At 38.8% G+C, this 16399-nt stretch overlaps 1 protein-coding gene and 1 pseudogene across 2 annotated transcripts in view; both read right to left on the bottom strand.

The window, feature by feature from the left end:
- Positions 1–16399, bottom strand: part of Fnip1 (folliculin interacting protein 1) — a 79534-nt gene that overhangs the window by 62420 nt on the left and 715 nt on the right. The window lies entirely within an intron of this gene.
- LOC129673193 (5S ribosomal RNA) lies at positions 1619–1737 on the bottom strand (annotated as a pseudogene).

Raw genomic sequence — 16399 nt, 5'->3', positions numbered from 1 at the left:
AGCAATCATAAAATGAGAAGCCAAGACGAGCGTGGTGGCACAAGCCTTTAATCCCAGCACTACGGAGGCAGAGGCAAGGGAGACAGAGGCAATCAGATCTCTGAGTCGGTGGCCAGCCTGGTCTACAGAGTGAGTCCAGACAGCCAGAGATACACAGAAAAACCTTGTCTCAATGGGCCCCCCAAGAGAGAGAGACAGAGACAGAGAGAGAGAGAAAGAAGCCATTTATCCCCTATGGGAAAAGCATAAAAATCCAAAGCATCTCTTGGCTAATTTGTCAGAAAAGAAGAAAATACATAATACCCCAAGTCATTACAGCCATTTAGTTGTGACTCCAGAGACAATGACTCTCCCTCCTTCTCTGAAATTGTTACACTTACAACCTAGAAATCAGTGTATGTGTTCCTGTCAACAATCTTCACACAATCTGCTGAACGAATGAAAGTTTCTTTGCTACAATATACAGGAGAGTGTATATTGGAATAAACTAGACAGAATATGACAAAAGACAGGAAGGGAGGGAGAGGGGATAAAGAAGAAATTAAACGAGCTCAACACAGTTTCCATCTGGCTTAAAGTCTACTGCAGACTGCTGTTCTCTAAAGCAACTTCAGTTACATAGGTTTTAGGGATTGGACTGTTTCCACAGGTGATGGCATCAAGAACTCACACTACCTTTCCAATCTTAAGTCTAGACATAAAACAGATAAATACTATTTACAGCCACAATGGTACCGTGACAGTATCTAAGAGTTGGGAAATTCAGAAATGTATATGAAAATCCTGAAAGAAACAAACAATTGTCTTGGAACACCTGGCCAATGGGATATGAACTTTTCTTACTTCACTAAACAAAGCCAGATCACTTCCCAAAGTGCTTGTACCAATTTATACCCCCACAAGGAATACGCAAGTAATCTCACTGCTTCCCATTCTTATTAATAGCCGGTAGTAGTCCAAAATTTTGGTCTTTGCCAGCTAATGTCAATGTATATACTACTTTTTACCAAAATAAGTTGGCTGTAGTTTTTTGAAGTCATATATAATCTATCCAATGTTTAAAAAAAGTCTGCCTAAATTTGCTACATGCTTTTTTTTCTTTTTACAACAAACAAAAGCTAAGTTTTATCAAATAAATAATTCTTTATCAATTGACTAATTATGTATTCTTTCTCCTTTAATAAATAACATATAGTTCAATATGCCAGGCATTGCTGAAAGGATGTTAGACAAATTACATCCTTCTAACAAATTGATGAATTATTTCATGTAACAGACAGAATTATTTCATGTAACAAACAGAATTATTTCATGAAACAGAAGTACACAGATTTAATTACTTACTATAGATTCAACCAAGAGACACCCAAACTCATATTTTGTGACCTATAATATTCTTTTTTGTGTGGGGGGAAACGGGGGTTCAAGACAGGGTTTCTCTATGTAGCCTTAGCTGTCCTGGATTCCCTCTGTAGACCAGGCTGACCTCAAACTCACAGAGATCCACTGCCTTAACCTTCCCAAGTGCTGGGATTACAGGTGTGCACCACTTCGGCCAGCTTTATTTATTTATTTGTTTGTTTGTTTATGTATTTATTTGTTTGTTTATTTATTTTTAAGCCCAAAGCACCCAGCATTCCTAGGCAGTCTCCCATCCAAGCACTAACCAGACCCGATCCTGCTTAGCTTCTGAGATCAGATGAGATCAGGCATGTTCAGGATGGTATGGCCATATATACAGCCTATATTCTAACTTTCTATACTGTTTCTTTTTCCTGTTACTATCACTGACTGTGTAAACTCTAAAGAGAATGGCTTATTTAAGTTAACAAGTAAGTAATGATAGGGTTCTTGTAGGCAGAGTCCCAAGGCAGTGCAGGGCAAGGAACAAGAGGGTACACATGTGTATCTCCTTTGAGCTTTTCTTTCTCTTCTAATAAGGCTTCTAATAGTCAATCATGTAGCCTCTAGTCTGATGATCTTATCTAACATCCTAATCACCTTCTTAAGGTCACACCTCCAAAACCACTATTAAATTTCCATCCTTATACCAAAATAGGAACTAAACTCCAGCATGCATTTCAGAGGGGACAGGCCATGCTACACCAATGGTATATGTGTACTTGTTATTTCTCTCTCCTCCACTCCTCTCCTCTTCTCCCTTCCCTGCCCTTCCACCTCTCCCCTTTCTCTCCTGATAACTGTTAGGCCATCGGTTCTCAACTTGTGTGTTGTGACACTTTCAGGGGGTAGAATGACCTTTTCACAGAGTTTCCACCAGAAAACACAGATATTTAGATTACAATTCATAACAGTAGCAAAATTATAGTTATGAAGTAGCAATGAAAATAATTTTATAGTTGGGGGTCACCACAACATGAGGGTTGCAGCATCAGAAAGGCTGAAAATCACTGTATTAGGCACTAACAAAATTTTCTAATTTCTGAAGGCTTCTGATAAGCACCCTACTCTACAAAATGAGGCTATTAGTTTGTTTAGTTGTCTTGAGTAGTAAATCAATGAGTACAGCTCTCCACGGTCCTACGAGTTCTGACTAGCATATATGTACTAAGTGAACATTACAAATAGTAACAACAGAGGCTGGAAAGATGGCTCAGCAGTTCAGAGCAAATACTGTTCTCTAAGAAACCTGAATTTGTTTCCCAGTACACACATTAAGCAGCTAACAATTACCTGTAACTGGAGCTCCAGCTTTAACACTCCTAGGCACTTGCACAGGTACCTGCACTCACGAGTACACATCCCATCCCCAATATAATTGATTATATATAATCAATATAATTGATTAACATAATGAAAATGTTAACAATATTCTCTTACCATTTATCTGTAGAAAAATTTCATTTAAAATTTGTGTTTAGTTACCTAAGCTTCATCTTTTTGGTAGGGGAGGGGAGAGAGGCTCATCTATTTCAAAGAAATCATTTTCAGTTTCTTTTTTTTCTTTAATTCTCTCTTATGGCATCATTCCTAGTTCATTAATTTGATTCTTACAGCTTTACTAATTCTATTTTCTTTGGATTTACTTTTCTAATGACATTAAGTAGAACATTCAGTTCATGTATGTACATCAAATAAATGGTTTTAAATTTTTAAGAGTTTTGTTACGTTTTGGTTTTTGAGACTGGGCACCATCATGCCCAGCTCTACAATAATTTGTAGTCTCGAATTTTTTGCTACTTTATCATCAACAAGTAGAAGAAATATGTCAAAATCACATATCATAATAATAAACTTGTCATTTTATCCATTTTTGTTTTATATGTTTCTATTTTACTTATTTTGGCCCTTTTCGTTTGTTTTGTTTTTAGATAAATTCTATGTCACCCTGGCAGTTCTGGAACTCAGAGCAAACATCTTGCCTCTGTCTCCAAAGTGCTGTGATTAAAACATGGGTCACCACACCAGGCTCTTCTGTATAGTTCTAAAACATGTTATAACTGACCTATCTAATAAAACTGTATTTACCATAAGCAATTTTTTTGTTTTAAGTTCAATTTTATATGCTGCAACTAAAGCTATACAAGCTTTTGGGGGGGGGGGCTGTTTACATATCTTTTCTTAACTCTTTGTTTCTAATCTTTCAGAATTTACGTTAATGTTGCCTTGAAAGTATGTTTTTATGTATCCCACATTACTATGAATGGTTAACAGCATACTATTGTAGTAGATTTAAATTACAACTCTGTTACAGCTTTCATTTGGAGATAGGGGCTCCTGCGTGCTACAATGTTAGGCATTACCTTGCCCAATATAACTTAAAAAAAAAAATTGTGAATCTACCAAAGTGTTCACAAATTGGGCTGGAGTGTAGTTTAATGGTACAGTGCCTACCTATTCTTATTTTGAGGAGTGCAATTCCCAGCACTGCAAAATAAATGTAAACAAACAAGTGTAAGAAAACTGTAAAAGCCCTAGGGGAAAAAAAAAAAGAAGCCGACACATCCAAGAGGAGTAGATGATTTGAAATAATCAAACTCAGAGTGGAACTCAATAAATTAGAAACAAAGAAAACAATTCAAAGAATCAATGAAACCAAGAGCTGGTTCTTTGAGAAAATCAACAAGATAGACAAATTCTTAGCCAAATTAACTAAAAGGCAGAGAGAAACTATCCAAATTAGCAAAATGAGAAATGAAAAAAGGGACAGATGTTGAGGAAATCCCAACAATTATTAGGTCTTACTACAAACGCCTATATGCCACAAAACTTGAAAATCTAAAAAACACAAAAAGCACAGATTTTACCAGACCTCTGAAAAAGAGTTAACTCCAATTCTCTTCAAACTAGTCCACAAAACAGAAACAGAAGGAACATTACCAAACTCATTCTATGAGGCCACAGTCACCTTGATACCTAAACGATACAAAGACCCAACAAAAAAAGAAAACTTTAGACCTATCTCTCTTATGAACATTGATGCAAAAACACTCTAGAAAATACTTGCAAACCGAATCCAAGAACACATAAAGGATATCATCCACCATGACCAAGTAGGCTTCATCCAAGACATGCAAGGGTAGTTCAATATACGGAAATCCATCAATGTAATCCACCACATAAACAAACTGAAGAAGAAAAACCACATCATCATCTCCTTAGATGCTGAAAAAACATTTGACAAAATCCAACACCCATTCATGTTTAAAGTCTTAAATATATCAGGGATACAAAACACATAACTAAACGTAGTAAAGACAATACATAGCAAGCCTATAGCCAACATCAAACTGAAAGGAGAGAAACTTAAATCAATTCCACTGAAATCAGGGACAAGGCAAGGCTGCCCACTCTCTCTGTATATCTTCAACATAGTACTTGAAGTCCTAGCTAGAGCAATAAGACAATTAAAGGAGATCAAAGAGATACAAATCAGAAAGGAAGAAGTCAAAGTATCACTATTTGCATATGATATGATAGTATACATGAATGACCTCCAAAATTCTACCAGAGAACTCCTGCAGCTAATAAACACCTTCAGCAAAGTGGCTGGATACAAAATTAAAAAAAAGAAAAAAATCAGTAGTCCTCGTGTAAACAAAAGACAAGAGGGCTAAGACATTAGGGAAACAACACCCTTCACAGCAGCCACAAATAGCATAAAGTACCTTGTGTGTGACTCTAACCAAGCAAGTGAAAGTTTTTTTGAAAAAAACTTTAAGTCTCTGAAAAAGAAATCAAAGAAGATATCAGAAGATGGAAAGATCTCCCATGCTCATGGATCGGTAGGATTAACATAGTGAAAATGGCCATTCTGCCAAAAGCAATCTACAGATTCAATGCAGTTCCCATCAAAATACCAACACAATTCTTTACAGACCTTGAATGAAAATATGGAAATTTTCTTTCAATTATCATTGAATTTCATAAGGAAAAACAAAAAACCCAGAATTGCTAAAACAATCCTGCACAATAAAAGAGCTTCTGGAGGTACCTCCATCCCTGATCTCAAGCTATACGACAGGGCGACAGTAATAAAAACTGCATGGTACTGGCATAGAAACAGACTGGTGGATCAATGGAATCAAATAGAAGACCCAGAAATAAACCCACACACCTATGGATACTTGATTTTTGACAAAGAGGCCAAAAGCATACATTGGAAAAACAACAGCATCTTCAACAAATAGTGTTGGTCTAACTGGATGTCCTATGCAGAAAAATGGAAATAGATCCATATTTATCACCCTGAACAAAACAGAAGTCCCAGTGAATCAAAGACCTCAACATAAAACCAGACACACTAAACATGTTAGAAGAAAAAGTGGAGAAGAGCCTTGAACTCATTGGCACAGGAGACAACTTCCTGAACAGAACACCAATAGCACAGGCTCTAAGATCAACAATCAATAAATGGGACCTCATGAAACTGAAAAGCTTCTGTAAAGCAAAGAACACTGTCATCAGAACAAAACAACAGCCTACAGACTGGGAAAGGACCTTCACCAACCCCATATATATATATATATATATATATATATATATATATATTTCCTATACCTATATATCCAGAATATATGAGGAACTCAAAAAGTTAAACGGCAACAAATGAAGTAATCCAATTAAATTTGGTACAGATTAAAAATTGGTACAGAGCTAAACAGGAATCCTCAATAGAGGAATATCAAATGGCAGAGAAACACTTAGAGAAATGATCAATGTCCTTAGTCATCAGGGAAATGCAAATCAAAACTACCCTGAGATTTCACCTTACACCCATCAAAATGGCTAAGATAAAAAACTCAAGTGACAACACATGCTGGAGAGGATGTGGAAAAAGGGGAACCCTCCTCCATTGCTGGTGGGAACATAAACTTGTACAAACACTTTGGAAATCAATCTGGTGCTTTCTAAGAAAATTAGGAATAGTGCTACCTCAAGATATAGCTATACCAATCTTAGGTATTTATCCAAATATGTGCAAGGATACAACAAGGACATTTGCTCAACCATGTTCATAGCGTAATAGCCAGAATCTGGAAACAACCCAGATGTCCCTCAATGGAGGAATGGATACAGAAATTGTGGTACATTTACACAATGGAATACTACTTAGCAATTAAAAACAAGGAAATCATGAGATTTGCAAGCAAATGGTGGGAACTAGAAAAGATCATCCTGAGTGAGGTGACCCAGAAGCAGAAAGACACACATGGTATATACTCACTTATAAGTGGATATTTAGTCATATAATACAGGATAAACATACTAAAATCTATAGTCCTAAAGCTAAACAACAAGGAGGACCCTAGGGAAGTTACTCAGCCTCACTCAGAAAGCAAATGAGATAGACATCAGAAGCAGGAGAAAACAGGGAACAGGACAGAAGCCTACCACAGACGGCCTCTGAAAGACTACTCAGCAGAGTATCAAAGCAGATTCTGAGACTCATAGCCAAACTCTGGGCAGAGTGCAGGGAATCTTATGAAAGAAGGGGGAGATAGAAAGACCTGGAGGGGACAGGAGCTCCACAGAACCAAAAAATCTGGGCACAGAGGTCTTTTCTGAGACTTACTCCAACCAAGGACCATGCATGGATATAACCTAGACCCCTTGCTCAGATATATCCCATGGCAGCCCAGTGTCCAAGTGGGTTCCCTAGTACGGGGAACAGGAACTGTCTCTGACATGAACTCAGTGGCTGGCTCTTTGATCATCTCCCCCTGGGGAAGTGCAGCTGTACCAGGCCACAGAGGAAGACAATGCAGCCAGTCCTGATGAGACCTGATAGGTCAGGTCCTCCTCCCCTGGGAGGGAGGGTGGAATTGGGAGGGGATGGGAGAGGGAACTACAACTGGGATGCAATGTGAATAAACTGTAATAATAAAAAGGACAAGGGAGGGGGCTACAACTGGGATACAAAGTGAGTAAAATCATAATAATAAAAAAATAAATAATAAAAAAAGAGTAAAAAAAAAACTGAATGGGAAGTGATTCAATCTACCCATACTACCACTCCTCTCTTTGGAGTTTCAGACATGGTTTCCCAGTGCCAGTACTCTACAACATTAACAAACTAAACTTAAAAAAATGCAATACTGCTGTGTGCTTACTGTCAAGTTTGTCTTCTTCATCTTTTTTTTGGCCTCAGCCTTCACAAAGAACAAATGTTTATTTGCTTTAGAAAATTTCAAACATCACACTTAAGGTCATTAAGAATTACAGACTTGTAAAAGCAGGCCTTTGAAAATTAAAAATATGGTAGTTGAAATTAAAATATACTTGGATAATTCACTACAAATTAATATTTATAAGATATTCTAGAAGTACAATATAAAGCCAATCTCAAAGAAATTGGGTAGAAGGCTGGGCAGTGGTGGTGCAAGCCTTTAATCCCAGCATTTGGAAGGCAGTGGATTGAAGCCAGTCAGTCTACAAAGCAAGTTCCACGACAGTCAAGGCTACAGAGAGAAACCCTGTTTCCAAAAGCCAAAAGAGAGAGAGAGAAAAAAAAAAGAAAAACAGAAAAGAAAGAAAAAGAAATTTGGGAGGCTGCGGGGAAGTGGGGAAACCAAGATACCCAAAGGCTCAATAAAAGAAGCTCTCCTTGAAAATCTTACTAACAAAATCCAAAAAAAAAAGTGATTAAATCATGTAAGACTATTTCCTAGTATTAAATGTCTCCAGACTGAAAAAATGGGTTATCAGCAAACTAAATGGTAAAAATCCCCAAACAAAACCCAAGTTATTATTCTGAATTATTAGAAGGAAAATTCAAGAAACTCCTGTATCTTTTTTTATTTTTCAGCTACAATATTGGAAGCCATAGGCAATAGAATAATGCTTTTGACTTTCTAAGCTAAAATAATTTCTATTTAGAATTGTGGTGTGTGTGTGTGTGTGTGTGTGTGTGTGTGTGTGTGTGTGTGTTGGTCAGAAGTTGGCTCTGCGCATCTTCCTCAATGGAGTTCTATCTTATTTTTGAGATAAAAGTCTTTGAACCCGAAGCTCACTGGTTCTCCTACCCCCAGGAACCTTCCTGTCACCATCTCCCCAATGAAAGTATTACAAGCAATTACCACTGAGCCCAAGTTTTTACATGGGTGTTGGGTGTACATGAACTCAGAACCTCAGGATAATGTGCCAAGCACTTTACTGACTGAACCATCTCCCTAGCCCTTCACTCTTAATTCTGTAAATATCAAGACTGCCAAACAAGCATGAAAACAGAATTACAAACTAGTAACAAATCCATATTGTAGGGCTTGTGTGAACAGGTTGCAATTTGATTCACCTCATGAACTTCACAAGCTGCATTTTCTTGATATAAATGGAAATCTTTAAAAAATTATATACCCTTTATAAAGAGAAAAGCAGACCAACAAACCTCAAAGTCCCATCCTCCAAATACAGCATCAACTGTATGAACTGAGTTCATTATCTCTCTACAAAATGTCGACTCCAGCCCTGTTACTCCAATGATCCATCAGAGAGGCAGGAGAAACATGTGCTGCAGCCAGCCACACTTGGAATGGCCTGGGAGAGAAAGCGGCTATGCCAAAGCACACTCAGGGTTAGGCAGTGTGTGTACAAGGGAACAGGTCCGAGCTCTGGAGGGTCCTTCCAAAGCTAGGTTAAACTGCTGCTCTAGCTCCCAACAGGTCTGCCTGACAATCATACAAGGCCAAAGGGTCTAGAATGTTCAAAAAGGGAAAAAACATATTAAAACGTCTTGTGTTTTTAACCCTAAATTACCAAAAAGAGACCACATTCTTTTACTCAGTCAGCAATACTCCATGCCAGGCATGACACCAGTAAATACACTATTACACTATTCTAGTTGTTATGAGTGGTATTGTAGAAGGTATAATAATCTATTCTGGGAAATGAGGCCATTCTTAAAATCTTTTTAAAAAATTAAAATTTTCTCAAAATTGGCAAACAATGTCAAAGAAAACTTGTTTATATTATTTATTAAATATTATCAAGCAAATAATTAAGAATAATCTAACTAAATTAAAACTTTTTCAATTTTATAATTTAAAATATTTTTCATTTAATTTTTTTATTGCTTGAGAACTTCATTCATGTAATGTATCTCAATAGTTAATTTTTTTCATTCATTATTTAGTGACTTTCTTCTTGAGCCAGACACCAGAAGTACAGCAGTAAATCAATTAGAGGCTATGCTCTTACAGAATTCAAAATCTAGTGAGGATATTACCAATGAATGTAATTATATCACAAGAAGGTAACAACTAAGGACTAGGGTTGTAGCTCCATGGTAGAGCACTTGCCTAACATGTGTGAGGGCTTGGGATCCATCTCCATCATGAAAAGAGAAAGAAAAGGAAGAAATAAAAGTTCTAGTACACTTTTTTTAAAAAAAACTGGATCCTACTATGTAGCCCTGGATGGCCTAGAACTCACAATGTAGACCAGCCAGGCCTCAAATTTGCAGCAATCCTCTTGTCTCTGCCTCTTGAATGATATTGATAGGTATGGATCACTATGCCCTGTTGTACTGAAGCTATAAAGGAAAATATGAGGTCCAGGAGCTAACTCAGATGGTAAGTGCCTATTGTGCAAGCATAAAGACCTCAGTTCAGGCCAGACCAAGCAAGGTAAAAGGCTGGATGCTGTAGCATGCGCCTGTAACCTCAGTGCTGCAGGAGAGGGAAGAGCTGGGGACAAGCAAGGCTATGGCAAAAAGCTTGTTAATATGTGTTCCAGGCCAACACGTCTCAAAACAAAACAAAAGCAAACCTGTATTAGTTACCCTAATAAAATACCATGCATGACAAGGCATAAACTTATGGAAGGGAGAGTTGATTTGTGCTTACAGTTCCACAGGGTTAAGAGGCCATCATAGGGAAGCATGGCAATATGGAGCAGGTACATCAGCAGAAGTAGGAAGCTGAAATATCATCCCTTTAACAACAAGCACAAAGCAGAGAATACTGAAAGTGGGTACCAGGACTTTAAATCTCAAAGCCTGCCTCCAGTGATATACTTCCAACAGCAGGCTTACCCTCTTAAAACTCCTCAGGCCTATAATCCCAATGCTCTGGGAGGCAGAGCAGGAGGAGCTCTGGGAGTTCCAGGCCAGCCTGATCTACAAAGTGAGTCCAGGACAGCCAAGGCTACATAAAGAAAAACAGTCTCAAAAAACTCCCTAAAGAGCACCAGTGCCTAAGGACCAAGTGTTCAAATACCTGAGAAATGGAGAACATTTCTCAGTCAAACCACTAAAACTCCCCAAATCAAACAACAAAAAGAGAAACATGGGAAGGGGGAAAAGGGAGAAGTACATCGAGGAAGGAATCTGGGAAATGAGGGTTTGGGGAGTTCTAACATTTGTTTTATCTATTATCAATTTATTGCTCAAAACAACTTTAAGAAAAGTATTTACAACAGATGCCTAGACTCTTCCCAGTGTCCCCCGTTCAATCTCAGCTACATTTAGTGTGAGACCTGATCATATTACTAACTTCAGGTATATAATCACAATCAGAAAAACTCCACCCACCTCAGCACTGGCTCAGATCTAAGACAACTGAGGCACAATCATGGGTGAGTTCACTAGTAATATGAATATGAATAGATTCTTTAAAACTTTTGCTGGAAATCTTGGAGTACAGTGTATCTGCTCCATAAGTGATGTGCAAAAGGGCTAGCAGCAGTGCTTCTGAGATGTTATGATGATAAAAAGAATGAAAGCTGAGGATGTGGCAATTAAATGCTAGAACTCAGTTTGGAAATCAAGCTGTCTGAATAAGAAACCTTTAATCACCATATGGTAATATTTCCCAAATCTATACCAACAAATATCACTAGGGTAGAAATCTAAATTCAGATCAATTCAAAAGAAGGCTAGCAGGTCAAGATGAAAAATTTGGATTTAGTAATTTCCTCCTCCTCCTCCTTCTAACTATAAAGTGAAGGGATTAGTTTAGTTTGGAGAGAGTCAAGAGAGACATGCAGAAAGATACATAAAGAGAATACCAACAGAATTCCTGCTACAAATAGTAAATGTTTCTAAATTTTCTGGATAGTTTTATGTCAACTTGACACAAGCTAAAGTCATTTGAGAGGAAGAACTTCAATTCTTACTGACTAATGGTACAGGGACCAGCCCATATGGGTAATTCCATCACTAGGTTAGTGGTCCTGGGTTCTGTAAGAAAGGCTGAGCACATCACAATGAGCAAGGCAGTAAGCAGCACTTCTCAGTGGCCTCTGCATCAGCTCATGTGTCCAGGTTCCTTCCCTGCTTGAGTTCCTGTCCTGTTTTCCTTTGATAATGAATTGTGATACAGGAAAAAAGCCAAATAAACCCTTTCCTCCCCAGGTTGCTTTGGTCATGGTGTTTCATCACAGTAACTAAGACACTAATTTGGGAAAATAACAAAAACCCAGAAAACTTGAATAATTACTTCTATACACATTCAAAACAACCTTCTTCACCAAATGAGTTGGTTGTTGTTGTGTTGTTGTTTTTTCTTTTTCTTTTTTCAAGACAGGGTTTCTCTGTGTAGTCCTGGCTGTCCTGGACTCCCTTTGTAGACCAGGCTGGCCTCAAACTCACAGAAGATCTACCTGTCTCTGCCTCCAGAGTGGTGGGATTAAAGGTATGCTCCACCACACCTGGCACCAAATTAGTTTTTTAAGACAAAAGTACCTAGAGCAACTCTCTTCATATGTAACACAGATACTGGGTTTACACTACATTCTTATATTACACTTTAAAGTGCCTAGTGAAAACAACACAAAGCAAAATCTTCTAGACAGCACCTTCTTTCTCCAATTCTTTTGATTGCCCAAATAAATTACCATTTCAATTTTATACTGACTCTTGGGCATGGTGGCATAGGCCTATAATCCGTCTAGATGGAGGCAAGAAGACTGTGAGTTTGAGGTCAAGCTAAGCTTGAACAACATGGTGAGACTTCATCTCAGAAGAAAAAAAATCAATTCTACAAATGTCTGAAAAAGATCCTAAGGTACCTTTGAAACTCATCTCCAGCTCAAGAAACAGATGAGGCAAGCCCACAGGACTCTGTTCAGGAGGGGCAGTCCTAAGAGTGAGTAACAGTAGATGGCAGTCCTTGGCCACCTTTTCTCATGGGTTTACCATGAGAGCTTCTTTATCAAAAGTATCTTTATAATAAAGCCCTTGCACACTACTTTGCTCTAGGAACTGCCTCTTGGAAATAGGTAGTTGTCAACATTTGTGCCTTTGTATGATTTAACAATTTAAGGGGCTAGAAAGATGGCTCAGTGGTTAAGAGCTCTAACAGCTGTTCCAGAGGACTCAGGTTTGATTTCCTAGCAACAGCTAACAACTGTCTGTGGGGTCCATGTCCTTTTCAAAGGGCACATGGTACACATACATACATGCAGGAGAAAAACCCATATACATAAAATAAATATTTTCTAAAGAGATTTAACATAAGCTGACTAGCATGTGAGCACGCATGTGTACATACACAATTTCAATGACTCCAAACCCTGCTCACATAAGAGAAATGCTGGACAACACCTTAGGAAAATGCAAATTAAAACAATTCGATATTACTATATAACCCATAATAGCTATACTTAAGACTAAAAATTTATTAGGGGACAGTAAGATGGCTCAGAAGTTAAAGGTACTTCTACAAGCCTAGAGACCTGAGTTCCATTCCCAGAATTCATGTAGATGTAGGAGAGAACCAAATCCACAGGCTTGTCCTCTGACCTTCACTGTGGCACATGTATGCCCCTCACACACATCACATACACACAGCAATAAATAAAAATTAAATCTTTAATTGGTTGATAGTAACATAACTAACATAAGATAGTTATGTTTCTTAACACAATAAAAAAGTGTTCATTTTTAAAAGGATAATTTAAAGTACTGAAGAGATTGGTAGCAAAAGTAATCTTAATATATTGCTACTAGGACTATAAAACAACTATTTTTAGAGAAGTTTGGAAACTTTTAACATAGTTATATAAAACTTTGCACATGAGCCAACAACTCTACTGTTCAGTATCTATCTATACCCATAAGAAACAAAAATTATTTCTTTTTTAAAAATTATTTATTACAATTTATTCACTTTGTATCCCAGCTGTAGTCCCCTCCCTCATCTCCTCCTAGTCCTAGCCACCCTTCCTCCTTCCCCTATGACCCTCCCCTAGTCCACTGATAGAGGAGAACCTCCTCCCCTTCTATCTGACACTACTAGCCCATCAGGTCTCATCAAGGCTGGCTGCATCATTTTTCACTGAGGCCTGGCAAGGCTGCACCCCCGCCCCCAAAGGTGATCAAAAAAAACAGTCACCGAATTCATGTCAGAGACAACTCCTGTACCCCTTACTAGGGAATCCACTTGGAAACTGAGCAGCCAATGGGCTTCCTCTGAGCAGGGGGTCTAGTTCCTCTCCATGCATGGTCCTTTCTGCAGGGCCCCCTGGGCCCCAGTTTGTTGTTGTTTTTTTTTTTTTGTTTTTGTTTTTTGTTTTTTTTTTTTGGCTCTGTTGGTCTCCTTGTGGAATGCCTGTTCCCTCCAGGTGTTTCTAATTTAAGATTCATACACAAATATTCACAGCAAAACTGTCCAAATATCCTCTAACTGACGAGCAAATAACCAAATTGTGAGGCTGGAGAGATGACCAAATGGTTAAAGTGCTTAGCCAGCAAGTTTGAGGACTGGGAGTTCAAAGCCCCCAGAAACCCACAGGAATCAGGTGGGCGTTACCTGTCATCTGTTAGTCCAGCTCCAGAAGGTAGAGCAAGAGGATCAAACTGGCTGGCAAGACCAGCAACCTAGGGAAAGCCCTGGGTTTTACTAAGAGACCCTGCCTTAATAAGTAATAATAAATAAGCTGAGAATCTAAGAGAATTCCCATCATCAAACTCAGCACCCACACACATGCAAAAATATAAATACACACACAGAGAGACAGACAAAGACAGAGAACAGAAACAAAAAAATGTGTTATATACATACAATGGAACACCTACTTAACAGGATGAATGGACCTACTAAAAGGCAACATCAAAAACACATCTCAAAAATCATCATTCTGGGGCTTGGAGAGATGGAGAGATAGCTCAGTGATTAGGAGCACTAGCTGCTCTTCCAAACGTCTCAGGTTCAATTCCCCCAGCACCCCACATGGCAGCTTACAACTGTCTATAACTCCAGTTCCATGGACTCTGACACCTTCATACCAACGCACAGAGAATAAAATTAAATAAATAAAAATCATCATTCTGGGTGAAAAGAAGCCAGACATGTGGCTATATAAGTTATAATTACATTTATATAAAATGTAATGACAGAAAGAAGACCAAATTTTGTTTGGGTGAAAAGAGGTTAAGGACTAAGAAAAAGGCGTAAACAAAAGTGAAATTTTAGGTTGATGGAATGGTTGTGAAGGTTCAGTGGAGTGGTTAGTATAAACTGTGCACATTTAACAGCACTCATGGGACTGTGCCCTTACATACATTCATATTTTATTGTATTTATAGATCAAGGATACTTTTTAAAAACTGAATTAATTAGGTCTCAAGTCACTATGTGTGTGATCCAGAAGTTTCATTTTCTCACATTACACTTGTCTTGTTTTCATAGCAAGCTTTTATGATGAACTGCAGGTACTGGACTTCCATACTGGAAAAAGGATTATGAAGTTATCTACATTGCTACTTGCTCTCTCTCACAAGGTTACCGTGAAACATCAAATGAGATAACCGGTGAGAAAGTTCTTTGGTGGTGGTAAAGTATTACACAACCATATAGAACACTTACTCCAAAAGTAAATTCTATTCATATTAAGGAATTGAGACTCTTGTGATCTTGGTTACCCAAAGTCAGTCTTTGCACAGAAATAGAGACAGTTGCCTATTCAAATGTCATCTTTTAAACCTCTCTCCAGAGTTTGCTTCCTGGGCCTCTTGATTCCCTAGGTGTCTTGGTGTATTATCTACTGTTATCTGCACTTTCGTTTTTCAAAGGGAAAACAAATGTCAGATGATCATGGCACAAGACATTTTACTTCCCATTACGGAGAAAAGTCAATAACTAGAAAACTCTTTTATTAAGCATGTTTCCAAAAGGGTAACAACTGACCTTTTGACTGCTTTAAATATCAGTTAAATTACTTGCCATTTAATATTCAATTCTGCACACTGTTTCCTGACGTGATCGGCATTATTGACAGGGTGGATAATTTCAAGAATACTAAAACCTATAAAAGGTCTTACACTTGGGTTTGCTGCAAAATTTGAGAGCTCCCCTTTACTACTACTGTATAACTGAGCTCTCTGCTATACTGCCAAGTCTGCGTGCTACGTGACATTTGGCCTAGTTAGTGACATGTGCAAGTTTCCACGGCGCACTGTGGAAGACACAACAAACAGTATCTTCTTCAAATACACTTCCACGGCTGAAGGTTGATGTTAACCGTCGAGCCAAGCTTCTAGAGAAGCTGACAATTCTAAAAAGTTACTGTGCCAGCAACAGGTACCGCATCAGAAAGGAACAAAAGCCCGCAATACCAGTCCATCCCCACCCCCTACCCCCAGGCCCCCCACACACGGCCACCGTTTTCCATTTGCAAGGGACTCCTTTTCAGTAACAGGTGTACGAGGGGAAAGAAAAGTCGACAGCTAGTTCTAAGGCGGGTTCTCCTCGAGTCCCGTCGGCAGTAACGCTAACCGCCTCGGTTTCGTATTTCTCCTTCGATAACACTAAGGTCGCCCGGCCCGATAACCGCACGGCTCCAATTTTAGTTTCCAAGAAGCCCGGCAGCCCGGCAGCCCGCCCGCCCGCTCCTCCGGCCGCTCGGCGCTCCGCAGGTTGGCCGCTCGCGCGGCTGCCCGCACAAAGCCAGCCGCCGGCGGCCGATCGCGGGGACGCGGCAGCTCCCGGGCCGGCCCCGG

This window comes from Psammomys obesus, unplaced genomic scaffold, assembly GCF_907164565.1.
Source record: "Psammomys obesus unplaced genomic scaffold, mPsaObe1.curated_primary_1811, whole genome shotgun sequence".
Taxonomy (NCBI): Eukaryota; Metazoa; Chordata; class Mammalia; order Rodentia; family Muridae; genus Psammomys; species Psammomys obesus.
Note: the sequence above shows the minus strand (reverse complement) of the source record. Positions and strands in the feature narration are given on the sequence as shown.